The sequence below is a fragment of the Euprymna scolopes genome, chromosome 40 (assembly GCF_053919585.1).
Source record: "Euprymna scolopes isolate OS-2025 chromosome 40, ASM5391958v1, whole genome shotgun sequence".
Lineage (NCBI taxonomy): Eukaryota > Metazoa > Mollusca > Cephalopoda > Sepiida > Sepiolidae > Euprymna > Euprymna scolopes.
In genome coordinates this window covers 15367454-15375092 of record NC_136521.1, presented here as the reverse complement: position 1 = coordinate 15375092, position 7639 = coordinate 15367454, and positions in this window count along the sequence as shown.

Here is a 7639-nt window from a genome sequence, read left to right as displayed (position 1 = left end):
ATCACTTTTATTCTGATAATATAATAAAGTTATATATCACTTTTATTCTGATAATATAATAAAGTTATATATCACTTTTATTCTGATAATATAATAAAGTGATATATCACTTTATTCTGATAATATAATAAAGTTATATATCACTTTTATTCTGATAATATAATAAAGTTATATATCACTTTTATTCTGATAATATAATAAAGTTATATATCACTTTATTCTGATAATATAATAAAGTTATATATCACTTTTATTCTGATAATATAATAAAGTTATATATCACTTTTATTCTGAATAATATAATAAAGTTATGTACAACTTTTATTCTGATAATATAATAAAGTTATATATCACTTTTATTCTGATAATATAATAAAGGTATATATCACTTTTATTCTTATAGTATAATAAAGTTATATATAACCTTTATTCTGATAATATAATAAAGTTATATATCACTTTTATTCTGAATATATAATAAAGTTATACATCACTTTTATTCTGATAATATAATAAAGACATATATCACTTTTATTCTGATAATATAATAAAGTTATATATATCACTTTTATTCTGATAATATAATAAAGTTATATATCACTTTTATTCTGAATATATAATAAAGTTATATATCACTTTTATTCTGATAATATAATAAAGACATATATCACTTTTATTCTGATAATATAATAAAGTTATATATATATCACTTTTATTCTGATAATATAATAAAGTTATATATCACTTTTATTCTGACAATATAATAAAGGTATATATCACTTTTATTCTGATAATATAATAAAGTTATACATCACTTTTATTCTGATAATATAATAAAGGTATATATCACTTTTATTCTAATAATATAATAAAGTTATATATCACTTTTATTCTGATAATATAATAAAGTTATACATCACTTTTATTCTGATAATATAATAAAGTTATACATCACTTTTATTCTGATAATATTATAAAGGTATATATCACTTTTATTCTGATAATATAATAAAGTTATATATCACTTTTATTCTGATAATATAATAAAGTTATATATCACTTTTATTCTGATAATATAATAAAGTTATACATCACTTTTATTCTGATAATATAATAAAGGTATATATCACTTTTATTCTGATGATATAATAAAGTTATACATCACTTTTATTCTGATAATATAATAAAGGTATATATCACTTTTATTCTGATGATATAATAAAGTTATATATCACTTTTATTCTGATAATATTATAAAGTTATATATAACCTTTATTCTGATAATATAATAAAGGTATATATCACTTTTATTCTGATAATATAATAAAGTTATATATCACTTTTATTCTGATAATATAATAAAGTTATATATAACCTTTATTCTGATAATATTATGAATTTATATATAACTTTTATTCTGATAAAATAATAAAGGTATATATCACTTTTATACTTATAATATAATAAAGTTATATATCACTTTTATTCTGATAATATAATAAAGTTATATATCACTTTTATTCTGATAATATAACAAAGGTATATATCACTTCTATTCTGATGATATAATGAAGTTATATATCACTTTTATTCTGATAATATAATAAAGATATATATCGCTTTTATTCTGATAATATAATAAAGTTATATATAACTATTTTTCTGATAATATAATAAAGGTATATATCACTTTTATTCTGATAATATAATAAAGTTATATATCACTTTTATTCTGATAATATAATAAAGGTATATATCACTTTTATTCTGATGATATAATAAAGTTATATATCACTTTTATTCTGATAATATAATAAAGTTATATATCACTTTTATTCTGATAATATAATAAAGGTATATATCACTTTTATTCTGATAATATAATAAAGTTATATATCACTTTTATTCTGATAATATAATAAAGTTATATATCACTTTTATTCTGATAATATAATAAAGTTATATATCACTTTTATTCTGATAATATAATAAAGTTATATATCACTTTTATTCTGATAATATAATAAAGTTATATATCACTTTATTCTGATAATATAATAAAGGTATATATCACTTTTATTCTGATAATATAATAAAGTTATATATCACTTTTATTCTAATAATATAATAAAGTTATATATCACTTTATTCTGATAATATAATAAAGTTACATATCACTTTTATTCTGATAATATAATAAAGTTATATATCACTTTTATTCTGAATAATATAATAAAGTTATGTACAACTTTTATTCTGATAATATAATAAAGTTATATATCACTTTTATTCTGATGATATAATAAAGTTATATATCACTTTTATTCTGATTATATAATAAAGGTATATATCACTTTTATTCTGATGATATAATAAAGTTATATATCACTTTTATTCTGATAATATAATAAAGTTATATATCACTTTTATTCTGATAATATAATAAAGTTATATATCACTTTTATTCTGAATAATATAATAAAGTTATGTACAACTTTTATTCTGATAATATAATAAAGTTATATATCACTTTTATTCTGATAATATAATAAAGGTATATATCACTTTTATTCTTATAGTATATTAAAGTTATATATAACCTTTATTCTGATAATATAATAAAGTTATATATCACTTTTATTCTGAATATATAATAAAGTTATACATCACTTTTATTCTGATAATATAATAAAGACATATATCACTTTTATTCTGATAATATAATAAAGACATATATCACTTTTATTCTGATAATATAATAAAGTTATATATATCACTTTTATTCTGATAATATAATAAAGTTATATATTACTTTTATTCTGAATATATAATAAAGTTATATATCACTTTTATTCTGATAATATAATAAAGACATATATCACTTTTATTCTGAAAATATAATAAAGTTATATATATATCACTTTTATTCTGATAATATAATAAAGTTATATATCACTTTTATTCTGACAATATAATAAAGGTATATATCACTTTTATTCTGATAATATAATAAAGTTATACATCACTTTTATTCTGATAATATAATAAAGTTATACATCACTTTTATTCTGATAATATAATAAAGTTATATATCACTTTTATTCTGATAATATAATAAAGTTATACATCACTTTTATTCTGATAATATAATAAAGTTATACATCACTTTTATTCTGATAATATAATAAAGTTATACATCACTTTTATTCTGATAATATAATAAAGGTATATATCACTTTTATTCTGATGATATAATAAAGTTATACATCACTTTTATTCTGATAATATAATAAAGTTATATATAACCTTTATTCTGATAATATAATAAAGTTATATATCACTTTTATTCTGATAATATAATAAAGTTATATATCACTATTTTTCTGAAAATATAATAAAGGTATATATCACTTTTATTCTGATAATATAATAAAGTTATATATCACTTTTATTCTGATAATATAATAAAGGTATATATCACTTTTATTCTGATGATATAATAAAGTTATATATCACTTTTATTCTGATAATATAATAAAGTTATATATCACTTTTATTCTGATAATATAATAAAGGTATATATCACTTTATTCTGATAATATAATAAAGGTATATATAACTTTTATTCTGATAATATAATAAAGTTATATATCACTTTTATTCTGATAATATAATAAAGTTATATATCACTTTATTCTGATAATATAATAAAGTTATATATCACTTTTATTCTGATAATATAATAAAGTTATATATCACTTTTATTCTGAATAATATAATAAAGTTATGTACAACTTTTATTCTGATAATATAATAAAGTTATATATCACTTTTATTCTGATGATATAATAAAGTTATATATCACTTTTATTCTGATTATATAATAAAGGTATATATCACTTTTATTCTGATGATATAATAAAGTTATATATCACTTTTATTCTGATAATATAATAAAGTTATATATCACTTTTATTCTGATAATATAATAAAGTTATATACCACTTTTATTCTGATAATATAATAAAGTTATATATCACTTTTATTCTGATAATATAATAAAGTTATATATCACTTTATTCTGATAATATAATAAAGTTATATATCACTTTTATTCTGATAATATAATAAAGTTATATATCACTTTTATTCTGATAATATAATAAAGTTATATATCACTTTATTCTGATAATATAATAAAGTTATATATCACTTTTATTCTGATAATATAATAAAGTTATATATCACCTTTATTCTGAATAATATAATAAAGTTATGTACAACTTTTATTCTGATAATATAATAAAGTTATATATCACTTTTATTCTGATAATATAATAAAGGTATATATCACTTTTATTCTTATAGTATAATAAAGTTATATATAACCTTTATTCTGATAATATAATAAAGTTATATATCACTTTTATTCTGAATATATAATAAAGTTATACATCACTTTTATTCTGATAATATAATAAAGACATATATCAGTTTTATTCTGATAATATAATAAAGTTATATATATCACTTTTATTCTGATAATATAATAAAGTTATATATCGCTTTTATTCTGAATATTTAATAAAGTTATATATCACTTTTATTCTGATAATATAATAAAGACATATATCACTTTTATTCTGATAATATAATAAAGTTATATATATATCACTTTTATTCTGATAATATAATAAAGTTATATATCACTTTTATTCTGACAATATAATAAAGGTATATATCACTTTTATTCTGATAATATAATAAAGTTATACATCACTTTTATTCTGATAATATAATAAAGTTATACATCACTTTTATTCTGATAATATAATAAAGTTATATATCACTTTTATTCTGATAATATAATAAAGTTATACATCACTTTTATTCTGATAATATAATAAAGTTATACATCACTTTTATTCTGATAATATAATAAAGGTATATATCACTTTTATTCTGATGATATAATAAAGTTATACATCACTTTTATTCTGATAATATAATAAAGTTATATATAACCTTTATTCTGATAATATAATAAAGTTATATATCACTTTTAATCTGATAATATAATTAAGTTATATATCACTTTTATTCTGATAATATATAAAGTTATATATCACTTTTATTCTGATAATATAATAAATATATATATCGCTTTTATTCTGATAATATAATAAAGTTATATATCACTATTTTTCTGATAATATAATAAAGGTATATATCACTTTTATTCTGATAATATAATAAAGTTATATATCACTTTTATTCTGATAATATAATAAAGGTATATATCACTTGTATTCTGATGATATAATAAAGTTATATATCACTTTTATTCTGATAATATAATAAAGTTATATATCACTTTTATTCTGATAATATAATAAAGGTATATATCACTTTTATTCTGATAATATAATAAAGTTATATATCACTTTTATTCTGATAATATAATAAAGTTATATATCACTTTTATTCTGATAATATAATAAAGTTATATATCACTTTTATTCTGATAATATAATAAAGTTATATATCACTTTTATTCTGATAATATAATAAAGTTATATATCACTTTATTCTGATAATATAATAAAGGTATATATCACTTTTATTCTGATAATATAATAAAGTTATATATCACTTTTATTCTGATAATATAATAAAGTTATATATCACTTTATTCTGATAATATAATAAAGTTACATATCACTTTTATTCTGATAATATAATAAAGTTATATATCACTTTTATTCTGAATAATATAATAAAGTTATGTACAACTTTTATTCTGATAATATAATAAAGTTATATATCACTTTTATTCTGATGATATAATAAAGTTATATATCACTTTTATTCTGATTATATAATAAAGGTATATATCACTTTTATTCTGATGATATAATAAAGTTATATATCACTTTTATTCTGATAATATAATAAAGTTATATATCACTTTTATTCTGATAATATAATAAAGTTATATATCACTTTTATTCTGATAATATAATAAAGTTATATATAACTTTTATTCTGATAATATAATAAAGTTATATATCACTTTTATTCTGATAATATAATAAAGTTATATATCACTTTTATTCTGATAATATAATAAAGTTATATATCACTTTATTCTGATAATATAATAAAGTTATATATCACTTTTATTCTGATAATATAATAAAGTTATATATCACTTTTATTCTGAATAATATAATAAAGTTATGTACAACTTTTATTCTGATAATATAATAAAGTTATATATCACTTTTATTCTGATAATATAATAAAGGTATATATCACTTTTATTCTTATAGTATATTAAAGTTATATATAACCTTTATTCTGATAATATAATAAAGTTATATATCACTTTTATTCTGAATATATAATAAAGTTATACATCACTTTTATTCTGATAATATAATAAAGACATATATCACTTTTATTCTGATAATATAATAAAGACATATATCACTTTTATTCTGATAATATAATAAAGTTATATATATCACTTTTATTCTGATAATATAATAAAGTTATATATCACTTTTATTCTGAATATATAATAAAGTTATATATCACTTTTATTCTGATAATATAATAAAGACATATATCACTTTTATTCTGAAAATATAATAAAGTTATATATATATCACTTTTATTCTGATAATATAATAAAGTTATATATCACTTTTATTCTGACAATATAATAAAGGTATATATCACTTTTATTCTGATAATATAATAAAGTTATACATCACTTTTATTCTGATAATATAATAAAGTTATACATCACTTTTATTCTTATAATATAATAAAGTTATATATCACTTTTATTCTGATAATATAATAAAGTTATACATCACTTTTATTCTGATAATATAATAAAGTTATACATCACTTTTATTCTGATAATATAATAAAGTTATACATCACTTTTATTCTGATAATATAATAAAGGTATATATCACTTTTATTCTGATGATATAATAAAGTTATACATCACTTTTATTCTGATAATATAATAAAGTTATATATAACCTTTATTCTGATAATATAATAAAGTTATATATCACTTTTATTCTGATAATATAATAAAGTTATATATCACTATTTTTCTGAAAATATAATAAAGGTATATATCACTTTTATTCTGATAATATAATAAAGTTATATATCACTTTTATTCTGATAATATAATAAAGGTATATATCACTTTTATTCTGATGATATAATAAAGTTATATATCACTTTTATTCTGATAATATAATAAAGTTATATATCACTTTTATTCTGATAATATAATAAAGGTATATATCACTTTATTCTGATAATATAATAAAGGTATATATCACTTTTATTCTGATAATATAATAAAGTTATATATCACTTTTATTCTGATAATATAATAAAGTTATATATCACTTTATTCTGATAATATAATAAAGTTATATATCACTTTTATTCTGATAATATAATAAAGTTATATATCACTTTTATTCTGAATAATATAATAAAGTTATGTACAACTTTTATTCTGATAATATAATAAAGTTATATATCACTTTTATTCTGATGATATAATAAAGTTATATATCACTTTTATTCTGATTATATAATA